Here is a 23,798-nt window from a genome sequence, read left to right as displayed (position 1 = left end):
CTCTTCCTGAGCTGCTCCTGGGGCTGGGCTGAGTGCAGCAGCTATCTGGGAACTGGCCCAGCCAGTGTGGCAGTGTGTCAGGCAGTCAGTGTGTCAGCCTGTCCCTCTTCTGCACCTTGTTTTCTGGCACCGGGCTTGATGGTGGCTTGTTTCATTGACCTCATTCAAATAATCTTACAAGCAATCTAAAAATAAACACTGGGCGATACGAAACAGTAATGTAGTATTCTCAGGCAAATTGTCAGGAGTTGGGAGGAGGGGATTTCTTGGGCTTAAATGGGAGTTTTCAGAGTGTCGGCCGCTCTCTGGTGACACTGCGTACCCAGGGAGCAGCTGGACTGCACTCTTTGACCTGTAGCCGGCCCCCACGCACCCCGAAAGCACCGGCCGCCTGTGATTCCTCCTGGCTTCCAAACACAGCTGACCCCCGACCCCCGACCCCCAACCCTCGACCCCCGAAAGCCTGCCTTTCCAGTGTGGACGAAGAGGTCCAGCGGTCGAAGCGAGCAAATGAAAATGAGCTGGAATCTTGTTTTTTTTTTAATGGAAAAATCACATATTCTAGACATCGGGCCTCTTCCAGGTGAATTCTTTTTGACCCTGCCAGATTTGATACTGTTGCAGTTCTCCTCATTGTACAAGGGTCCTGTCCGCCGCAGCAGTCAAGATAAAGATGATGGCTGTGGCTCCTTTGAAGTTCACGCGCGGAGCTTGTTCGGCAAGATAAAGAAACAGCGGCTCAACGCTGAGAAGTGACCTTGACCAGTCTGGCTGAGAGCCGTGCCCGATCTCCCTTCTTGTGTGTGCGGTTTCAGATTTGTGAGAAGTCCAGTGTGTTCCCTGCCCGGGCCTTGCGGGTAGAGATGTGTGCGTTGTGGTGCTGAAGAACGGGGGAGCGTGGGGGGGTTCCTGTCCTGTGAGGACCAGCGGCCCAGCTTGTGCTCTGTGTCCTTACTGGAGCTGCCCCAGGCAGATGGCAAGCAATGACCTTCAGAGACTCCATTAATATTTCAGAACGGGTATTAGCCCAGGCTTTCAGGAGCTGGGCTAGGGGCAGGGGGGGCGGGGGGGGCAGTCAGCCCTGGCAGAGAGTCCCAGGGTGTCAGGCTGGACGTCTCTTCTGACGGGACAGAGCTCAGAGAGGTGTGTGTCGGGGTTGTGTGTGTTGGGGGATGGGGGTACACTCAGCCGGAGCTCAGAGAGGTGTGTGTCGGGGTTGTGTGTGTTGGGGGATGGGGGTACACTCAGCCGGAGCTCAGAGAGGTGTGTGTCGGGGTTGTGTGTGTTGGGGGATGGGGGTACACTCAGCCGGAGCTCAGAGCGGTGTGTGTTGGGGTTTCGTGTGTTGGGGGATGGGGGTACACTCAGCTGGAGCTCAGAGTGGTGTGTGTCGGGGTTGTGTGTGTTGGGGGATGGGGGTACAGAGCGCTGAGGGGCTCGGCCTGGGAGCCACCTTGTCCAGTCAGCCAGGGACCTCAGGGTCAAAACCTGGCGTATTTTCCGCTGCCCGTGCCCGCCCGCCCGCGCCCCTTCCCTGAGTGATGAACGCAGAGGCACGGGCCAGCCCCCAGGTGTCAAAGGTCATCCCCTACTGTGGAGGCCATTCACGTGCCCCGCGCTGGTCTCCTAGCAACCCCAGCTGTGTCCACTCCACGAAACTGGACTGGACGCACAGCTGCAGGAAGTGTGGCTGCCCCTCTCTCTGGAAAGAGGTTAATCGCTGACTTCAGTTAAACAAGTGTGGTTTTACTACACTGGACTCCTTTGTCCATGTGTCTTCGGAGATGATTGTGCAGCAGGAAGCTCTTGACTCCTGTGAGCTAGCAAGCATCTGCTCGTCTGTGGGGAACTGCGGGAGAGGCGCTCCATGTACTTCATGGTCTGCCTCTCCCCTCCACACTCTGACGAGGAGCGGGCTCGGTTCGTGTCTCTGCTTTCGAGGGCTGATCGCTGTGGGCCGCAGCTGGGAGACAGGGTTCGAGAGTGTCCCTGTCTGTGTCTGTGTCCCTTTCTCTGTCTCTGTCCCTCTCTCTGTCCCTGTTTCTGTCCGTGTCCATATCCCTCTCTCTGTCCCTGTCTCTGTCTCTGTCCCTGTCCCTGTTTCTGTCTCTGTCCATGTCCCACTCTCTGTCCCTGTCCCTGTCTCTGTCCCACTCTCTGTCCATGTCCCACTCTCTGTCCCTGTCTCTGTCCGTGTCCCACTCTCTGTCCCTGTCCGAGTGCTGCGCTGTGTGCTGGCTCTGGATGGCCCGTTTTCTCCCCACGGCTCATGTAGGATCACGCCTTTCCTCTCTTGTCCCCGTGTGCGTTTACGTCCAAGCTCTGGAAAGGGAGAAAAACTGCAGCTCGTCCTGCCGTCCCCCCAGAACTCTAACTGAACTGGAAGCAGATTTCCGAGGGACACCCCCCGATCTTCCTTCGCAAGGTCGCAGCAAGTCCCCGTTTTGATGCTCCTGAGAAATGAGCAAGCTCGGGGTGACAGAGGCTGCTCAGTGAAGCTGTGCTGATCTGGGGATTTGTACGTGCAGAGTGTGCTGCTTTTCTGTTTTGTAAAGCCCCAAGTTTTCACAGTTTGTCAACGAAGGTGTTAATGAAGCCTGAGGTGCCGCAGAAGTTGGGGCGCACACACGCTGCTCAGTGCATTGAGGGAAAGGGGCCTGGCTTGCGCAGAGCAGGCATTTAATGAATATAAATGACGTTGCTAAAAATAAACTAGAGCCCCCTCCCCACATACACACACACACCCTCCCCCCCTCGTCAGAGAGCCTGTTAGGAAACACAGCCTGAGCCTGGGGCACATTTCATATGGAGAGAGGTCTTGGCGGGATGTACCAACTCTGCTCAGCTGAAAGAACAGAGGGGTGGTGTTGAGGATTCGGTGGGGAGGTGGGGGTCGGGAGGAGGCAGGAGACACGCGGAGAATTCCACAGATTTATTTTTAAGTCTGTGTTTCGAAGCAGTGCGGGTCGGTCTGCTAGAGGTGGGCAGTGTGGACGTGGGAAGGGGTTCTTGTCACATGGCCCGGCTCTAAACCCCCCTTCCCCACGCACACATTTGTACGCAGTGGCGCTCCCCTCCCTGTTGTCAGGCAGACTGCGAGCAGAGAGCTGCTGAGCTCAGAGCAGGGCCCGCTGCTGTCTTAGGTAAATAGTTCAGCTCCCTTTCTTCAAAGGGAGTAGGAGAGTTCCTTGCCTCCCAAACACAGGCCTCAGGGGGAAGGAAAATGCAAGCTGTGCACTTTTGTGAGGACGTGCAATGGAATCTCCTGGCCCCCTCCGCTGCTGTGGAGCTGGGAGAGGGTGGGCCGGCACTGGCAGGTCCCGGGTTTCTGTGGGTCGAATCGGGTCGCCAGTGGGTCTTTACATCTGGTCAGGGCCGGATCAACACGAGCCTAAAAGTCACTGACCTGTGCTCACCTCTGTCTCTCTTTCTGCCAAAAATAAGGATTTTGTAGCTAAATCTTTCAAGATCAGGGGGCTTGACTGTCACAGGATTGCACTTTCAAATTGTCCTTACAAATCCTTAAACACCTTAATCATGAACAAGTAACCTGGGTGGTTTCATTCTATTTTTCTAAGAGCAGTGTCTCACACATAAACCCACACACATACATGGGAGGCCTGGGCCAAATTTCCCCCTGGCCTTTACCAATCATGGCCTCCTAATAATCCCCCTCTCTGAACTGGCTTCATCACTCTGTTCTCCTCCCCACTGAGGGCTAGTGTGTGGGGAGAGTACTGGTGCATCATCCAGGTGGGGCTGCACACTGGTGGTGGTGGAGGGGAGACCCCAATACCTGTAAAGTGCTTTGAGTGGAGTGTGCAGAAGAGTGCTGTATAAGTGTCAGGAATTATTATTAGAGATGACCAACACTGCTCGGTGTTTCAGGAATAGTGTAGGGTAGTAATGTTTAGGGGCTCGGAGGTTCCAGATTCCCAGCTGGAAGGTAGTGAGTTCAGGTTCTTTTGTGGACACTGCTTTTGTATCCCTGTTCTTTGCCAAGCTCCTCCAGTCCAACCAGATCTTGAAGGCATTCCTGGCAGCTGGGTTTATCGTGCGTTGGTCGGACACCACTGCCGAGAACAGATCACACTGTGTGTGCATATGAGCGCCAGGAGTAAAGATGGCCCCATCATTGGGTCTATGTCCAGGGTCACACTGAGAACATACATAGAAGCTGGTGGAGCCATGGCTGTTGATGGCAAGGACCTCAGAATTGTTTGACTGCATCTATTGAAAAGATAGATAAGACTTTATTGATCCCGTAGGGAAATTGAAAAGGGAAAACAAATGCGCAAGAAGGAGAGAGTTGTCTGATGATATTTATTAAATATGTAAAGATTCAGTTTTTATTCACTGGATAGCTTTTAGTGTTTTGGTTTGGTTTCCTCGTCCTAATTCTTGTGTTTGTAAGTAAGATTTATTTCTGTATTACTAATCACTTCTGTGACCAAAGCAAAGCTAATAGAGCCCGAATTTCAGAGACTGTGTGCAGGAGCGGTGCTGCTGTGTGTTTGGAACGGCAGGCCCTCTCTCGGGGCTGTGGGGCAGAGGTGGCATCCATATTGCTTATTCATTTCTGAAGAGGGACAGTGGAGCTGCTACCGCAGTTTGAACACTTGATGACTTTGAAGAAGATAGCAGACCACAGCAGCATCTCTGCTTGTTCTTGTCAGTCGGTGAGATAGGCCGACAAGCCCGGGCAAGTGCCCTGACTCTCGGAGGATTAGTGAAGGTATCTGAGAGGAGGGGGAGAGAGCAGAGCTCTGCACACTGAGCTTTGCAACACAGAGCCACACACCAACACAGCACACAACACAGTACACACAACACTACACTGCGCACACAGCACTGCACACACAACACTGCACTGTACAACACAGCACTACACACACAACCCTGCACTGTACAAAACAACACTGCACTGTACAACACAACACTGCACACACAGTACTGCACTGTACAACACAGCACTGCGCACACAACACTGCACTGTACAACACAGCACTGTGCACACAACACCATAACACAGCACATTACGGAGAGTTTCTTTGGGGACTGGCAAGAGAGAGTTTCATTTGCACATCAGCAAAGTCTACACCATGTTTTCTAAAAGTCAAAGCAGACCACCTCATGGTGCACGGGAGAAAGTCTCTTGTTCTGTTGTTTTTATTCCCAAAGCGTGGTTTTGGAGTATTCCCTTCAGAGAGTCCAGGGGCATTTGCCACAAGGCCTGTTGTCAGTGCGTTGTGAGATGCAGTGGACCCATCAGAGCTACGAGCGGAGACACGGGTTCGAAGCTGGATCTGCGCAGACAGAGAGAATTCACACTGTCCTTCTCCTTTCCCACAGGGCGGTGGGACTCTCTGTCTTGGGGGTGCAGACGGACAGATGGGCGGGAGAAGAGCTGGTCTGGACAGGTGAGAGACGTCCTGTTTCGGCTGTCGGTGTCCCTCACAGCCCAGAGACCTTGCCCAGTGTCTCACTGTGTGCCACAGGCCACTTCAGCAGCTCCACACCGCGACCTGGGCTTCGACGCGGCCATTAATAAGAACACAGGTTATTAATACTGTTAATAATAACAGCAGAGGGTGTGTGAGGCTAATGTCCTTTAATAACGGCCTGGGCTTAGAGAGCCAGTACTGCTGTTCCAAAGTGCTTCAGCTGGTGTGTTTTCACTTATTAACACCTGTGACTAGAGACTGTTTCTAACACTCTCCCCTTTAATCAAGCAGCACTCCTTTTAAAAAAACCATGCGGCTGGGTCTGTAAAGCATTTTTTGTTCACTCTGTGTACCTTACTTGGGAACAAGATCATATCTGCCTCTAGGGAATGATGAAAGTGCACGTTTTCACCACTAAGGAGGTTTTCTTTGATGGAAGTTTGTCGTTGTTCACTAACAACTGCTGGAACTAATGAATGAAGGTGTTTGCTGCCACCTGTGCTGATCGGTTTTGACTGTGAGTTAGATAGTTGGCACAAAAGAGTGTTATTTTTCTGTATTGGGCAGGTCTACAGCGTCACTGTCTCTGTAGGACTGGTGTACAGCGCCAGTGTCTCTGTAGGACTGGTGTACAGTATTAGTGTCTATAATTTGTGAATACTGTAGTATTTAAACAAGTTTATAGTATTTGCTGGTCACACTAGAGGTGAGATAATAATAATAATTGCTTACACTTATATAGCGCTTTTCTGGACACTCCACTCAAAGCACTTTACAGGTAATGGGGATCCCCTCCACCACCACCAGTGTGTGGATGATGCGACGGCAGCCATAGTGCGCCAGAACGCTCCCCACACACCAGCTCTCAGTGGGGAGGAGAACAGAGCAATGAAGCCAGTTCAGAGAGGGGGATTATTAGGAGGCCATGATTGGTAAGGGCCAATGGGAAATTTGGCCAGGACGCCAGGGTAACACAGAGATGGACACAGCATGGAAAAACCTAAAGGATAGTTTAAAAACAATACAGAGGAACTCAGTGAGAGTAATCAGTGAGAGAATGGTATACACTTAGAGCAATATTAAGGATTTTTTCACTTTACAGAAAGTGTATCATGTAACACAAGGTTCACAGCTTATGCCATTCCCTGTGACATGACCTAGTGACAGGCCCCAATTCGGTGGTGTTTGGGGTCACTGCTTTTCGATTGAGGATCACATGGCTCCCCAATTTCCTGTCGCCGTTTCCTGCCCTCTCATGTCCAGGTTCGGCCCCCATTTTCCCTGTCCGGTGGGGGGAGGGGACGTCCCAGTTTGGCAGAAATCCGGGGCTGGGGTGGAATGGGCAGGCGAGGGAGGAGGAGGGGTTACAAAGAGGAATAAGTGCTGATTGCAGATCTCCAGGAACAGTCGAGAGAGATGAAATAAAGTGGCCAAGCGCCGTGATGAAGGCAGGAGAGATGTGTCTGCTCCTAATAGATTATTGACGGCTCATTAGGGGTCGGGCTCCGGCGGGGCTCTGGTAACGGTCTGAGAGTCCCCTGCCATTACCGGCCGGTCGATAGGGCTCTCGCTGAGAGTGCCGGGCAGAGATAATGAGAGCCTGCTCCACGGGCACCCGCGCACAGAGAGAGAGAGAGAGAGAGAGAGCAGCGAGCTGGAGCAGGGCTCTGTAGCAGGAGCGGCCCCCCCTGACTGAACCGTGTCCGGAGTGAGAGTCAGGCCAGCCCCCCCACCACCCCACCACCCCGCGCGCTGGCAACCCCAACTGCTCCAGGGGCGCCGTACAATTGCAGACCCTGCGCTCTGACCCCAAGCTTCCCTCCCTGTCTCTGTGTCTGTGTCTCCCTGGAGAAAAGCTGGGGTATGCGAAAAGACGCATTCCTAATGCAAGAAATTGTATAGGGCTAATAAAGAAACATTATTATTATTATTATTATTATTATTATTATTATTATTATTATTACACGGCTGGTTCTGTTGATTTGACAAAAAAGTGTCAATACGAGGCAGGAGTAAAACAGTCTGTAACCTAGGGAAGTCCAGGACTTTTCCCCTGGACTCCCTCCCCCCCCTGTCACCTTCCCCCCCCACTCCCCCTCTCCTGTCCCGGGTGACAGATGGGGTGCAGGTATCGGATTCGCCTGGCAACTGAGCGCAGAGGGCCTGCACTCGGAGGTACAGCCCCTCCCCTCCGGCAACTAACGAGGTTTAACGAGAGAGGCCTTCCGCGGTAATTTTAATACTGAACCCGGAGCAGTGCTGTCAGATGCTGGTTGAACTCTGTTCTATAGCTGCGGCCCAGGTGTCTCTGAGTGAGACTCAGGGGAGGGTTCGGGCTGGGTTTGGGTTCGGAACCAGGCGGTTTCATCACTATCAGACCCGCCATGTGGTGAAGGTCATCTGAGCTCTTTTTGTGCTCTTGTACCTGGAGAACTGCGGGCTTATCCAAGGGTATTCAATTGAAACGCTTTTTTTTTTAACAGATGCATTTAACACACGTTGAGATGTGGTGCCATATTTAGTTTTACTGTATAATTCATGCTGGCTTTCACAAAATTAGAATGTAATCAATCAGGTCCCAGTGGCCCAGAGAGCTCAGGTTACCCTGCTGGCTCAGGCAGCTTGCTCGGAGGTCGAGTCCCGTGTCCGTCGAGCCTGCGTGAACGTCTTTTGCGACTGCTGCTGCAGTGCTGTGCCTGCAAGGCCAGCGGCCTGCCAGCACGGGGGTGGGCACCCCTTCTACCCAAATTCACCCCGTCAATCGAACCGTTTCGTCCTGAGCTCTGAAGCAGCTGATTTGTTCAGTGACTCTGAAGGGAAGTTCCCAGCTGAGCTGCTAAGAGTGAAACTGCCCTTAAATCACACATCTAAGAAACATGCTTGGCCAGGCCGTAGCTCTCCACTTTCAGGGACCTGACACAGGGGAACTGCAGACGTCTTTCCAGTACCTTAGAATCACTGTTTCACCCAAGAGCAGAGAACAAAACTACGAAAGGAGCTCACCCAAGGGTTCCTGACGGCCAGGATTGAATCAGTTGCGCAGTTGACATGAGCTCCCCCGGTCCTGGTCTGGGAGGGTGACTCTCAGCGCCCACTGGGCTGTGGCTGCCCAGGACCGGGGCTGGCAAACGACGTGCTGGAGGAGAGGAGCGAGCTCAGTTAAAAGAGTCTGCAGTTCGCAGATCAGTGTGGCCTAGCAGACGGCATTCGGTGCACTTCCGCGATTAGCAGAGGCCCGTGTTGCAGTACCTGCATCTGCAAACATGCACGCACGCTCATGGACAGACAGTACACTCCCGCCAGCGCCAGCGCCCTCTCACACCTTGAATCGCACGCTTCCCTGTGAAAAACAGGCACACACATACGCACAGGAGTAGTCTCTCTCTCTCCATGGGAAAAAGTGGAGAAGTGGCCCCTACACCCTTTGAGAGCGATTGGGTTTCAGCTGCCGGAGACTTGCGGCCTGCTTGGCAGGCTTTCAGAGAGCCGGGGAACTGCGCGCAGGGAGACCCCCTCACCACCTGACTCCATTGTGCGTCTGGCATGTGGCCCTGCTCCAGGACCATTCAGCGTCTCTGCAGCCACCGGTGACTAACTGTGTGAATATTCAACAGGACGCCGCAGCCCCACGTGCACTAGCTGCTGTGCCCCCCGTTTGCTGTGAAAAGCAGACCAGCTGTGCTCCCCCAAGAGGGCTCCCCCTTCCCTCTCTGCCTTCCTCCCCACTCTGCCTCTTCCTTCATCCCCCTTTCTCTGCCCGGCTGCTTCTCCCTCTTCTTTTCTCTCTCCTTTCCAGCTCTTAGTAGGTCAAGAAACTCTTTCATTCAAAGCAGAAGGGAGGCACATAGCCTAATGAGAAACATTCCATCTAGCAGGATCCTGGGGAATCGCACAGGATCCCAGCACTGCAGTGATGTCAAGTGGCCTTCCTCCCAAAACTCTCGGCTAATAGTTAGGTGTGGTTGATGGTGTATTTGTATAGAGCAGCACATAAGGGAAGACTGAAGACTGTAATGGAGTCATCAAGTGTGCAGATCAATATCATCAGTGTCAGTGTGCGGATCAGTGTCAGTGAACAGATCGGTGTCAGTGTGTAGATCGGTGTCAGTGTGTAGTTCAATGTCAGTGTGGAGATCGATGTCAGTGTGCAGATCGGTGTCAGTGTGTAGTTCAACGTCAGTGTGCAGATCTGTGTCTTTTTAGATCAGTGTCAGTGTGCAGATCGGTGTCAGTGTGCAGATCTGTGTCTTTTTAGATCAGTGTCAGTGTGCAGATCAGTGTCAGTGTGCAGATCAGTGTCAGTGTGCAGATCAGTGTCAGTGAACAGATCAGTGTCAGTGAACAGATCAGTAGTGTGCAGATCAGTGTCTGTGCAGTAGTTGGTGTGCAGATCAGTGTCAGTGTGTAGATCTGTGTCAGTGTGCAGATCGGTGTCATTGTGCAGATCGGTGTCATTGTGCAGATCGGTGTCAGTGTGCAGATCGGTGTCAGTGTGTAGAGCTGTGTCAGTGTGCAGATCGGTGTCAGTGTGCAGATCTGTGTCTTTTTAGATCAGTGTCAGTGTGCAGATCGGTGTCAGTGTGCAGATCGGTGTCAGTGTGTAGAGCTGTGTCAGTGTGCAGATCGGTGTCAGTGTGCAGATCGGTGTCAGTGTGCAGATCGGTGTCAGTGTGCAGATCAGTGTCAGTGTGCAGATCAGTGTCAGTGAACAGATCAGTAGTGTGCAGATCAGTGTCTGTGCAGTAGTTGGTGTGCAGATCGGTGTCAGTGTGCAGATCGGTGTCATTGTGTAGATCGGTGTCAGTGTGCAGATCGGTGTCAGTGTGCAGATCAGTGTCAGTGTGCAGATCAGTGTCAGTGTGTAGAGCTGTGTCAGTGTGCAGGTCAGTGTGTAGAGCTGTGTCAGTGTGTAGAGCTGTGCCAGTGTGTAGAGCTGTGCCAGTGTGCAGATCAGTGTCAGTGTGCAGTAGTGTCTGTAAGTAGATCAGTGTCAGTGTGCAGATCTGTGTCAGTGTATAGAGCTTTGACAATGTTAGTGTTGGTTGTCATGGTTCGGAGCTGCTGATTTCCTGCTTTACAGCTTTATTAACGTTCTTTTTAACGGCCCTCTTCTGTTTAAGGAGGACTTGAGCAGATGAAAGATAAGTGCACTGCACAGGGTCGTTCTTCATTATGCACTAGAAAGTGTAGCAGATCTGATGACCAGAGGAACAAGCCCCATTTATTCAAATGAAAAGGGTCGTTTGTTTTCATTTAGACTTAAAATAGATCCTGCTGAAGTGTGAGTGTAAAAAACCTCCTTTGTTCTTAGTGTGTTTTTTTAGATTTTTATTGTTTGTGCTTTTATAGCTACAGAGAGCCTTAGAATGGAGTGTTTTACACTTTTGAGACAGAAGAGGAAGTTCTAGCTCTAAAGGATGAGACAGAGCTGTAACTGGGAGGGGTTAGGGTTTGAGACAGAGATAGAGAGAGCTGGGAGTGGAGGGGTTAGGGTTCGAGACAGAGATAGAGCTGGGAGTGGAGGGGGTAGGGTTCGAGACAGAGATAGAGAGAGCTGGGAGTGGAGGGGTTAGGGTTCGAGACAGAGATAGAGAGAGCTGGGAGTGGAGGGGTTAGGGTTCGAGACAGAGATAGAGCTGGGAGTGGAGGGGGTAGGGTTCGAGACGGAGATAGAGAGAGCTGGGAGTGGAGGGGGTAGGGTTCGAGACAGAGATAGAGAGAGCTGGGAGTGGAGGGGTTAGGGTTCGAGACAGAGATAGAGAGAGCTGGGAGTGGAGGGGTTAGGGTTCGAGACAGAGATAGAGAGAGCTGGGAGTGGAGGGGTTAGGGTTCGAGACGGAGATGGAGAGAGCTGGGAGTGGAGGGGTTAGGGTTCGAGACGGAGATGGAGAGAGCTGGGAGTGGAGGGGTTAGGGTTCGAGACGGAGATAGAGCTGGGAGTGGAGGGGTTAGGGTTCGAGACAGATAGAGAGAGCTGGGAGTGGAGGGGTTAGGGTTCGAGACAGAGATAGAGAGAGCTGGGAGTGGAGGGGGTAGGGTTCGAGACGGAGATAGAGAGAGCTGGGAGTGGAGGGGTTAGGGTTCGAGACGGAGATGGAGAGAGCTGGGAGTGGAGGGGTTAGGGTTCGAGACGGAGATAGAGAGAGCTGGGAGTGGAGGGGTTAGGGTTCGAGACGGAGATAGAGAGAGCTGGGAGTGGAGGGGTTAGGGTTCGAGACAGAGATAGAGAGAGCTGGGAGTGGAGGGGTTAGGGTTCGAGACGGAGATAGAGAGAGCTGGGAGTGGAGGGGTTAGGGTTCGAGACAGAGATAGAGAGAGCTGGGAGTGGAGGGGTTAGGGTTCGAGACGGAGATAGAGAGAGCTGGGAGTGGATATATTCATGGCGCCTATGAATATACTTGTTGAATAGTGGTGTGGTTTTGGCCAGCAAGTGTAGTTTAAGAGAATCTTGAATCTGTTGAGATACTTAAAAATTCTTCTCAAGCCTTGGGACTTCCGTGTTGCTGATGTCCGTGGGGGGGGGGGCCCAGCTGTCCTCGCAGCCGGGAAGGCCGTGCCGACTCCCTGCGGCAGGGGTGTCCCAGTGTGTCTGCAGGCTTCCATTCCAGCGCGCCTCCTGACAGCCCAAATCAGCTTCATCATTGACTTAATTGGACCCATTTCCCAGCTGTTCTGCTGCTGCTGCTTCAAAGAGGGCTACACAGCCCCGGCGAAACAGCTCTGCGGCGGGAGAGAGCAGGAATCCCCCTCTCTCTCTCTCCGTCTCCGTCTCTCTCCTTTCTTCTTTGGATGTAGATGATGAAACAGCGAAAGGAGAAGAGAACAGAAACGCTGTCAGCGGGGACAGCGCTGATTTCAACATTAATTGAACACAGCTGCAGCCAGTTAAACATTAATTGCCAATTAATTAGGCTTGCTGCTCCGGGTGGATTATTACATTTTAAAAATACATAATTCATAACGCCGTTTGTAAGAAGTAGGCTCTGTCTCGCGAGCGCCGAGCGGATCCGCCCTGGGAAATGAGCCCTGGAGAAGCTCGGAAAGGTTGAGGAGAACAGGAGCCGAGAGACTAGACGTTGCAGTGGGGGCCGGTGTCCGGATCCTTTCCCCGGATTGTCCCAGCACTGCGCGGGCCTCCTCCTCTTCCTCCCCCCGTCCTCTTCATCGCCGTCCCTGGCTTTCTCCTGCCTCCCTGCGTCTTCCAGTGGTTCCTTCCTCCTCCTTGTCTCTCTGAAGCCCAGGAGGGCCGAGATGTCCAGAGCTCTGGAGCTGCTTACACTCGGGGTGCACAGGGACCGGCTGCTGGGGTCTCCTCTGACCCCTCGCTTGTTCTGCATGAAGAGTACCACCTCCCTCACGGCGGGCCTAACGAAATGAGCCATGCCTTTTCCCCACATTCAGAGGACTCGATCAATAACGGAGCGTTGGTCTTTGGGCGAGTGCGATGAGTGGTGTGTGCTCAGTGAGGAGGGAGTGTGCAGTTATCGAGGCTCAGGGTGATTATGGGCCAGGAAGCTGTGCAGATTCCGGTGGGAAGGACGTGTAATGACTGGTGTATGGGTTGACGTCTTTTATGTTCCGTTATATTGATTTTTTCATGTCTATCTGTACTATTTCCTTTACGTTTGTACTGTTTCTTTGCTTCTTGTAAGTCTGCGTGCGCGTAAAAGCAAAACACATTTCTGAGAGATCTGACGATAAAGTATTTCCCGTGTCGTACCGTATCGCGTCGTCCTCCTTTTCTGTCTCCTCCTCATTCTCCTTCATTTCGTCCTTCCTCTGTCCTTCTCCTCTTCATCTTCCTTCCCCTCCTCCCTTCTGCTTCATCTTCGTCGTCTTTCCCTGCCTCCTTCCTGCCCCCTGTCCCTCAACAGCACGCCTCCGCTTCTTCTGGGGTCCCGCAGTCTGAGCTCTCGAGTCCCCCCCAGCCTTCAGATGAGTTTTACTGCTTTGCAGATCACACATGGGGCAGATGCAGACTATAATGATGTAATAACAATTCCTGTCACTTATTCAGCGCTTTCCTGGACACTCCACTCAAAGCTCTTTACAGGTAATGGGGATCCCCTCCCCCACCACCAGTGTGCAGCCCCACCTGGATGATGCACCAGTACTCTCCCCACACACCAGCTCTCAGTGGGGAGGAGACCAGAGTGATGAAGCCAGTTCAGAGAGGGGGATTATCAGGAGACCATGACTGGTAAAGGTCAGGGGGAAATTTGGTCAGGACACCAGGTCAACACCCCTACTCTTTTCTGGGATTTTTAATGACCACAGAGAGTCAGGACCTCAGTTTTATGTCTCATCCAAAGGACGGCGTCTTTGTGTGTAGTGTCCTCTTCACTATCCTCTGGCATTAGGACCCACACAGACCACAGGTTGAGCGCCCCCTACTGGTCCCACTAACACCTCTTCCAGCAGCAGCCATAGCTTTCCCAGGAGGTCTCCCATCAAGGTACTGACCAGGCTCACTCCCGCTGAGCTCCAGTGGGGCTGCCAGACGTGAGCTGCAGGGTGATATACAGTAGCTGTCCTCTTCCCTCTCTTGGGCTTCTTCGTCCATGAAGACATCCCTGCACGTTTCTCCTGTGCTTCCAAGACCCTGGAGTGGGACTGCACTGCATCAGAGAGTCTCCCTCAGACAGGGCGTTCTGTACCCGGGTCTGGACTGGGGTCAGTGGTGGCCAGGAAGAGGCCGATGTTGTTTGCTTAAAGCAGAGCCAAGGGGCTGAAACGCAGATCCCAGCAGCAGGCTCGATCATAGCGTTTCCTGCCGCTGTGTGTTCGGTCCCGTTGCCCGCTGAGCCTTGGTCCTTCTGTCCCCTTCTCGTCTCGTCTCGTCGTTCTGTGGAGGACCGTCTGTAGGCTGTGGGTGTTCCCTGAGCCTTCGCCACCTGTACAGCTCACACAGTGGCCTGATTCTGGGGGACGTTTGCCAGAGTGCAGGAGCAGAGGCGCCTGCACACATCCCCACCCACTCTCCCACTCACCCACTCTCCCATTCTCCCACTCACCCACTCGGAGTCTTCCGCACACGGCTCTCATCCGCTGCAGGGCTGCGCCTCTGTCTCAGCCACACACCTGCACAAGAAAGCCACCCAGCCTTGCACGTGCACAGGCGTCTGAAAGCGTGCGGCCGACGTTGGCGTGCTGCTCGTGCAGCTTTCTTACGGTTTCAGCACTCCTGTGGAGCAGACATGGGCTCTGCTGTCCCACGTGCTCTCTCAGTGTGCACCCTGCTTTGCTTTGGCTAACCACTTTAGCATACTTTAGCGCACTTTTACCTCTCATCTCAGTGGAGTGGTGTTGCACTTACTACTTCTGCTTAAGCATGGTGCTCCCCTGTGGGCTCCTTCTCACATGTGCACATGCACCCTGTGTGTGCTCACTTCTTAAAGTGCAAGCAGATAGTTTACTGACACTTAACGTCACCTCTTAATCACCCTGAATTCAACAGCACACACACATTGTCACACCTGACTGTACTGTAGACACTGCTAGAGCCACTGCTGTCCCTCTCCTCTCACACTCACCCTGAATTCACCAGCACACACACACACTGTCACACCTGACTGTACTGTAGACACTGCTAGAGCCACTACTGTCCCTCTCCTCTCACACTCCCCCTGAATTCACCAGCACATACACACACTGTCACACCTGACTGTACTGTAGACACTGCAAGAGCCACTGCTGTCCCTCTCCTCTCACACTCCCCCTGAATTCACCAGCACACACACACACTGTCACACCTGACTGTACTGTAGACACTGCTAGAGCCACTGCTGTCCCTCTCCTCTCGCACTCACCCTGAATTCACCAGCACACACACACACACTGTCACACCTGACTGTACTGGAGACACTGCTGTCCTTCCTTAGGTCAAAAATATCTTGAGGCTTGTTCAGCATATCAGTGCACTCTGGCTTAAATTCCAGAGTGGATCTGGATGCCCTGAATGAATTAGTCACATTATTTTCTATGACATGATTACTAGAACTCTACACTATATTCTAAATGGGGGCTTACTGGTGTATCATACCAATTTTAACATAGCATTCCTTGATTAAAATTCTGCACTGTATCTCCTAAGGTTTTGTATGCTTTTTCACTGATATGTAAATGATATGTCAATATAAATACTTAAGTCTTTTTTTATATAAGCTCGTTGTCATTTTGTATTTTTTATAGTTCATACTTTGTTTTTGGTATCTCCGTGCAAAACCCTGGACTTGTCTACCGTACATTAGCACTCCTTCCTGTAATTTGAGAATTCAGTGCTTATGAATATGTTATCTTTTATTCATTTTTTCAAACTAATCTTCAAAAGCATTCAGAAAATTGAAACAAACCTTGTCATGTGCCCTGTGCATATCCATTGCTGCTGCTGCTTGTTCAAAGAACTCGAACACACACACAGGAGTGCTGTGTGAGACCTGCCTTTTCTAAACCCACGTTTAGACTGTGCTCTAAGATCTTTTTTTCCATGTAGGTGACGCTCTAGGTCTTGTAATTGATTCCACAACCTTATATGTGATAGAAGTCAGAGTTATTGGTCCATCATGACTTTTTGTCAGTTTTCTCACCCTTTTTATGGACGGGCACTAGATTAGCAATTCACTAGGCCTTGGGGAATGTGCACTCTCTGACATCAAGGGCCACAGTGAATTATGGGAGAGCAACAGCTGTCATGTCCTTGCTTTTTGGTCTGCAGAGCTTCCTGGGAGGAAATGTCTGTCCTCAGCTTTTGAGACGTTAAGTGGTTCCGTCTCTCAGTGTGGTCAATCGAGTTCACACCACTGACATGCACTGCACTACGCCACATTACCCAGCCAGTATTCTATGAATCAGTTCGCGCAGGGAACTGGGTCAGCATGCGTAGGCTGCAAAGGAACAAGTAAAGGTTTAGTCCACGCTGAAGAGAGAAGAAAAGAAACACAACGTTTCGGCTGTGGAATGTGACACCCCAAGAAGGCTCCACAGCCGAAACGCTGTTTCTTTTCTTCTCTTTTTTAGCATAAGACCTGTGTGCGCTCTTGAAAAGACACTTGAAGTGTCCGTTTCGAGGTCGTCTTGACAGCAGGTCCCTTTATCATGCAATCAGTCCAATCTGTGCCCTAGAAAAGCCTCTTGCGCTTCGGAACCCTTGGCGTCAGTCAGACCGGGGCTCAGCTCAGCCGGCCTCCGCCCCATCCGAAAGCGAAAGGGCACCATTGGTATTACTTCACGGGGGCCTGGATTGCGTTCTGGGGTTCTCCCCTGCCGGAATCGTCTCCCGGATCGGGGCAGCAGGGTTCCGTCGAGCTTGCGCCTCTTCCCCCGGTCTGCGTCCCTTTCCTCCGTTTCCGAGAGGAGCAGCTGTCCGCGGGGACGGTGTGAGGGGCTCACCCCCACCGGCTTCCCCTCGCTGAGCCTCGCTGTCTCCGGTGTACCCCCAACCCCCCGATTCTCTCCTGCTCTCCTGCCCAGCTTCTGCTTCACGCCATCCCTTTGAGGACCGAGCTTCGCCGGCGTGACGCGACACACAGACGCTGCCGGAGCGCTCTCGCACAGAGCGGCACAGGGCGCCTTGTCCGCGTCCGCGAACCTTTATGATCCGGCGCGGTACGGCGTCGTACCCTCCCTGTTTCCCGCTCCCGGCTCCCGCCTGACCCGGTTGTGAATCGGGTCCGGGAGACGGACGAGAGCTCCCCGGACTCCGGCGCATTACAGTGCTCAATGCGGGAGAGAGAGAGGGAGAGAGCAGTATGGTAGAACAGGCTGCTGAAAGCGAGGCTCAGCTCAACTGGGGAGGGGGGGGGTTACGAGGGGAGGGGGAGGGGCTGTTTAGAGACAGGCGAAAAAAACTGAAGCAGGCTGGCTTCTAGTGGGGGGATGGGCGATCTTTTTTTTTTCCTCTCTCGCTCTGCTTTCTGTGTGTGCTGTGTCTTTCCTTTCTTTGTTTGACTACTGAGTGGAGAGGAAAAAAAAGACAGAAAAGAGAGTGTGTGTGTGAGATAGAAAGAAAGAGAGAGAGAAGGGAGGAAAGAAAGAAAGAGGAGGAAGCACACACACTCTCTTAGCACAACAAGAGTGGATTTTAAACTGAGAAATCACACGCTTTGCTTTTTTTTTCTGCTCTCCTATCTGTGGCATCCCTTGGACTGTCTTCATCTTCTTGTCGTTTTTGGGGGATTTTATTAAAACACGTCTCCAGCCAGACCCGGTCCATATTCTAATTAAAGGCAGAGGACAAGAGTGTTTAAGTTGGGGGTCTTCGTTTTTTCTCTGTGGTTTTGTTTTTTGCATTGGATGTTTAGCAGGGGAAATATTAGACAGACACAACTGCTGTGTTTTTCTCGTTTTTAAATGCAGGAGACGCAGGAAGGTAAGTTTAAAAACATTCCAGTTATGGAATAGAAGCAGGATTTCCAAACTGCGTTCAGGAATATATAGCTCTGGTGTTTTTCCCTTTGCATTCTTTGTTCTGAAAGAAAGTGATTTTTCTGCCTCTCGGTCCCTCTTGCTGTTTTGCTGGATTGGCTTGTGTTGCAGAGTAATGTGTTCCTGCAAGGAGGAAAAAAAAACGAGCCTTTTTTTTTTAAATGCCATGTCCGGGTGATTTAAATATCGACGTCCGTTGATCTGCCTGATCGGATCTCTCCGTGTCTCGACTGTCCCTGGACATTTTTACCTTCATCCGCTCTCCCAGTTCCACATCTCTCTCCGTCCGTGGGTTCAGCTGGGTCCGTGGGCTAATTTAAAAAGTGCTCTCTGGGTCTTATTAGTTATTAGGCGTCCTGATTATTGCTTGGCATTTTTTTTTACAGTTCTAGCAGGCTATATTAAGCTCCCTTTGCGATGCAGAACAAGCAGATAATCCCCCCCAGAAACAAAAGAGCAGGGGGCAGGGCGCACACAGCTGCCCGGGTGCGCGCAGGGCAAGCTGGCTGTGCAGGTATGTGCGCCTGGCGGCTCCGTGACTGCCGGCGTGGCGTGTCCTGTACGTGTCGGTGCCCCCGGCGCTGGGGCGACCTGCCGGGCTGCGCGTGAGTGTGCGTGTGATTGTCCGTCGCCGCGGCTGAGTGCTGTGTGCCGTGTGGTGGTGGTGGTGGTGGTGGCGGGGGGGTGAGAGGGCACTTCGGGCAGCTGGCGGCGCCTGCGCGCAGCCCGCACCCGTGCCGGCGAGGACTTCCACCCGCGGCTCCGGCAGACGTGTTCGGCTCGCCCGCGGTTCCGGGACATGGGGGTGGGAGCGCGGCTCGGCTCGGCTCAGCGCCTGCCCTCCCCGAACCACCGGGGCGCTTGTTCTCTATTAGCTGAAGGAGCCGCGGCTACCTTTCACTCCGGAGTCACATCCACGAGCTGCTTAATTAACTAATTAATGGTTACCGGAAGCAGAATCCTGACTGTAGGGGCATTGCAGCGTGAGGTCTGCCGACGTCCTCGTTACGAGATGACGCCGATTGTTTTGCACGGAGGCTTCTTCCAGATGTATTCACCACGAGAGAGAGAGAGGGGGCGCATGTAGTCGGTGTTTAACTTTAATGGGTCGCAGACTGTTGTGTTGATGAATGCGGCATGGAGATCTGATACAGCTGGCGGGGGGGCGGTTTAACAGCCCGAGCAGTAGCAGTGCCTTTGGAGTAGTGTGTCCCCCCTGTGAGAGCGCTATAAACAACGCCAGTTGCGGGCACGGGCACGGGGGGCAGATCTGTGCGCCTCTCCAGCCTGCCAGCCCGTCTCGGGCTTTTGTTGATGTGCGGACGCGGATATGGCGCTGCTGCCACCCCCCTCCCCCAAAGAGAGGCTGTGCATTCACTCGCAGAGCTGGGGGGTGCGGGGGTGGGTGTGTGTGTGTGGAGGGGGGACTCTGAGCGCTGAAAGACTGGTAACAATGGGGGGCCTTTAGCCTGATTGACTGCGCCGGGGCGCCTGGCGCGATGTGTCCGTGCAGCCCGGCGCATTCCTCGCGGCCGTGCGCGCGTGTCGGACACGGAGCGCGCCTCCCCGGTTCCACTGCCCCAGGGAGACAGATATGCTAATGCAGACCCCGATTGTTGTTGCAAATTCATGTATCTGTCCCCGTATTGACTGCTACGTCTCCAAGCCCCACCAGTACTGTCCCCTTAATTGCAACGCAGCCAGACGCCGGTAGCGCGGGCGGAAGGGGCAGCTGACAGCTAGTTCGAGGGACGAGAGAGACGTGGGGTTTCCTGTGCGATGCACGCGTGCACACGCCGCGTTTCTGTGGCTCGGGGACTCCTGTGTGCGGTGCGGCACTGCGCCGCGATCCCACGGGGAAGCGCGTGTCCTCAGTTAACCGGCCTGCGTGCCGTAGTTCCCGTAGCGCCGCCCGACGTGCTCTCCAGCGGAGGAACACTCTCCCCTCCTGCTGATCTGCGCTTTCGGTTCGCGGGGCTGCTTCTTCTCCGCCCTGTTTTAAAGACTTCCTTCTGCTGTGTCCCAAGCCGTCTGTCCTGGGAGAGGGGGCTGCTGTCGGAAACGGCCCAGCAGTGCAGACAGGTGTGTCACCAGCAGGACGGCCACCTTCTGAATGAAACAGACGCGCTCACTGCTCAAACAGCCAAACGTCGTTCAGAAATGGGGCACGAGACCTGCAGGCCTTTCCTGCAGAGAGTTAACTGGCTACAACTGTGCCGGAGCTTTGGCAAAGCGTCCCTGGCCAAACACAGAGGACACAGAGGCCGAGGACAGCTGTCAGAGATCTGTAACGGGGCCTAGAACTGCAAACCACTGTTAGTGGCTGGCCGTAAGATCTGTAGCTTCTAACACTGGGGAATTAACCTGGTCTGAGACAAGTCAGACATGCAGATCTCCACAGCTTTATTCTCCTTCACGGTTTGTTTTGTTCGGCTGCTTGTTCGGCTCTCGTGACGCGGTTAGCCACCGCCGGTGCTGGGCCGGCACTGACCGGTGGACCAGGCGCCCGGCCGGCACTGACCGGTGGACCGGGCGCTGGCTTGTTTGTGTGCGCTGCTGCCGGGGCTCTGGGTACAGTCCTGGGTTGTGGACTCTTGCGTGTGGAGGCTGCATGTTCCCCCTGCGTTCACACGGGTTTTCTGCAGCTTCCTGACACTCTTCCCAGAGATGTGGCCTTGGTCACCAGGTGTGTCCAGGTGGGCCCTGTGTGACTGAGTGTGCACTAAGATGCTGTCATGGTCCCACCTGCCCCGAGGAGATGCCAATTAATTAATTAGAATCGGCTTCCGTTAATCAACGCTAGCCGGCTCCTAATTGGCACTAACAGCATCACCGGGGCTGACTGTCCTATCCCACACTAGTTGAGGACTGCTCCTGTGTGCTCGGCATTGTGCAGCAGGCTCTGCAGCGCAGTGGATAGCGCGTTGGACTTCTAGGCAGTGACCTCGTGAAGTCATGCAAAGGTTGTGGGTTCGAGTCCCTCCGGAGTCATTTTGGGGCGGAGCGGTGGCTCTGTTCCTAAGGGTCTGCGCCTGTGGCTGGAAGGTTGCCGGTTCGAATCCCGCAGCCGGCAGAGGAATCCTACTCCGTTGGGCCCCTGAGCAAGGCCCTTAACCCCAACTGCTCCAGGGGCGCCGTTTAAATGGCTGACCCTGCACTCTGACCCCAGGCTTCTCTCCCTGTCTGTGTGTCTCGTGGAGAGCAAGCTGGGGTCTGTGGAAAGACAAACTCCTAATCCAGGAAATGGTAAATGGCCAATAAAGTGATCTTATCTTATCATTGAGTCTCAGAGCGCAGCTTGCTTCTTACCTTGTTCTTCCTGATCTCCCGGCTTCGTGACCAGTTCTCCTTCTTAGATTCGGATTTGACTTCTCGGATAAGTACACCTGGCTTTCTACTTCTCTCCTAGGGATTCGCATAGGGTCCAACAACTACCCGGCCGGCTCACTCTGGTGCAGATGCAGTGGCATCGTACCAGGGTGTAGTGTCGCCGTGCTCCTCGTGCTTCTCACGAGTTGGCTCCGGGTTGGATTTACAGGAAGCAGCAGCTTCCTGCTGGCGGGTGGACGATTCGTTCTGTGACGGATCGTTCAGAGTCTCACGAGTGAGCTTCAGCGCGAGAAACAGCTGCTCCTGCAGAGTCGCGGACAACGGGACCTCCGGTTAAATGTCTCGTTTAGGCTGAAGTGCTTTTAGAAATAAGAACAGGAGGCAGTTCTTTACACAAAGGGGTGTGGGAGTATAGAGCAAAATACCCAGTCACGTACCTGGAATGGCGAGACCTCATTCTCAGCCACCTGACTCCAGTGACTGAAGGCGGCTTTGACAGTGTGACAAGACAAGTGCGTTGGTCAGTCCCAGTCCTCCTGACAGCGTGGCGCAGGATGCCGTTTTTACACTGTTGGCAATGTGGGCTTCCTGTCCTGCAGGCTTGAAACAGTGTGGAGCTGGATCTCTGGAAGCTGTGTCCACCCAGGGCTGTCCAGTGCTGGTCCTGGAGGGGCTCGGTGTCTCAGGGATCACGCTGGCCGGAGCGAGTCTGTGCTTCAGCGGGCCTTCGCTGTGCTCTCGGACATGCCCGGCGGGCGTCCCGCGTGGCTGTGGCGTGCCCTGGAGTGTGCCACGCTCTGCTGGGTGACAGGTTTAACCTGATCGGCCTGCCGCCTCCAGAGGGAACAGACGGGCTGCGCCCACGCGCCCTTCAGCGCCTGGGGCACGGTCTCTCTCCCGTAAAACCGGCATCACTGAGCCCCGCCTGCTTCCCAGAGGGGTGATGAGCAGCTGGGAAAACCTCAGAGACCGTGGCTGCAGAAACATCTCCGCCTCTGTCCCTTCCCCTGAAGTTGCGTTGTGCTCTGTATATTTAAGCCGCTTCTACCTGGGTAAGATAACAAGAGAGCTCTCCTGATTTCTGTGATCGTCTGTGCTTCTGCGGCACAATACGAAGCACAACGCAGAGCAGACACCAACACGTCAGCGCTGTGAGCGGCAGAGCTCGGATGTGTGCAGGGTCTGGCTCAGATGTTCACGTGGAAGGCTGTGGTTGAAAGGTGCGGTGCAGGAAAACTGGACACTTCCACCTTTTGGGCGGGAGAGCGTGAATGTTTTTAACAGTTCGGGGTGCTGGGCAGATGGCTAAGCACTGCTCCAGCGGTTTGCTTCCTCCCTACATGGGAAACATCTTGTACATTCTCCTGAGGATTTTTATTTAACATCGAGGACGGTGACTTGCAGCAGAAAGTTTGTCCGGAACTGCAGTCAAAACACATTCGATAAGATATTTTAATGGGATGCTTGCAGGCCAATGTGTGAGGGAGGAGATAAAAGTGTTGTGTCGAGGCAGACAGAGCAGTCTGCCACCTTGAGCCGGGAGACTGGGGGAGGTGCAGACAGCCTCTCCTCAGCTCTGTGGGCTGAGCTGTTTGTGCTGAACCTGCCATGATTCCACTGAGCTTTTACTTCATCGAGAATTGATTTGTGCCTTCGTTTGCTCCCCTTGCTCCCCTGTTTTCACTCTCTCTTCACTGGGCTTCCTGCACGGTCTTATCATTTTTTTACCGCGCCTGTCGGCACTTTCCCTGTGCCTTCAGCTTGCTCTCGGGACGCTGTGCCGTGGGGCAGTAAAGGTTTGAGCCAGATACAGCGCAGAGGCAGGTGTTTGTGAGAGGGGAGGGGGCGGGGCGTGGGTGTGTGTGTGTGTAACACAGTGCTGAGAGGGGAGAGAACAGGGGTGTGTGGGTGTGTGTGTGTGTGTGTGTGTTTAACACAGTGCTGAGAGTGGAGAGAGCAGGGGTGTGTGTGTGTGTAACACAGTGCTGAGAGGGCAGGGGGTTGTGTGTGTGTGTGTGTAACACAGTGCTGAGAGGGCAGGGGGTTGTGTGTGTGTGTGTGTGTAACACAGTGCTGAGAGGGGAGAGAGCAGGGGTGTGTGTGTCTGTCTAGGGCAGTGCTGAGAGGGGAGAGAGCAGGGGTGTGTGTGTCTGTCTAGGGCAGTGCTGAGAGGGGAGAGAGCAGGGGTGTGTGTGTCTGTCTAGGGCAGTGCTGAGAGGGGAGAGGGCAGGGGTGTGTGTGTGTGTATCGCAGTGCTGACGGGCGAGAGGGGGCGAGGGGTGTGTGTCTGTAAATCACTGCAGGGAGACCCAGGGCTGGGGGCAGTGAGTGCACGCTGACCTCTCTGTCGGCTCTGTTGTGTCTGTCTTTCAAACGCAGCCAGCAACCTGATCCTTTCCTGAAGTCTCCTGAAAGGGGCAGAGACAGAGAGGAGACTGTTTGCACTCTTCACCAGTGGGCCTCACTGTTCCTGTCTGTCTTTCTTATCTCTCTATCTCCTCCTGCTCCATATCCTTCAGTGTCCATCTCAAGTTAGCTCTTGACTCCATCTCTAGGAATGTGTGTACTATAGCAGTGTGTCAGTACAGTGTCTTGGAGGAG

General features: G+C 53.5%; 1 protein-coding gene and 1 long non-coding RNA gene across 9 annotated transcripts in view; one reads left to right on the top strand and one right to left on the bottom strand.

Annotated features, from left to right (window-relative positions):
• kdm6ba (lysine (K)-specific demethylase 6B, a) overlaps positions 1-23,798 on the top strand; it is a 119,717-nt gene that overhangs the window by 38,612 nt on the left and 57,307 nt on the right. For 5 of the 8 annotated variants that reach the window (XM_088628273.1, XM_088628263.1, XM_088628264.1 and 2 more), the window contains one exon: positions 5,353-5,420. The exons of 1 other annotated variant lie outside the window; for it this stretch is intronic. The gene's annotated coding sequence lies outside the window, so the exon portion shown is untranslated. Of the gene's footprint in view, positions 1-5,352; positions 5,421-17,287; positions 17,812-23,798 lie in introns of those variants that run through there. 2 more of the 8 variants (XM_088628268.1, XM_088628270.1) reach the window with 1 other exon arrangement.
• Positions 7,950-22,079, bottom strand: LOC148672499 (uncharacterized). The gene is made up of 2 exons (XR_015935801.1): positions 21,177-22,079; positions 7,950-8,580 (listed from the first exon to the last, which is right to left on the bottom strand). It is a non-coding gene; the product is annotated as an uncharacterized LOC148672499 (long non-coding RNA).

The sequence above is a fragment of the Lepisosteus platostomus genome, chromosome 4 (assembly GCF_059453375.1).
Source record: "Lepisosteus platostomus isolate fLepPlt1 chromosome 4, fLepPlt1.hap1, whole genome shotgun sequence".
Classification (NCBI taxonomy): domain Eukaryota; kingdom Metazoa; phylum Chordata; class Actinopteri; order Semionotiformes; family Lepisosteidae; genus Lepisosteus; species Lepisosteus platostomus.
The sequence above is the reverse complement of the archived record's forward strand: the minus strand, read 5'-3'. Positions and strand labels throughout refer to the sequence as shown.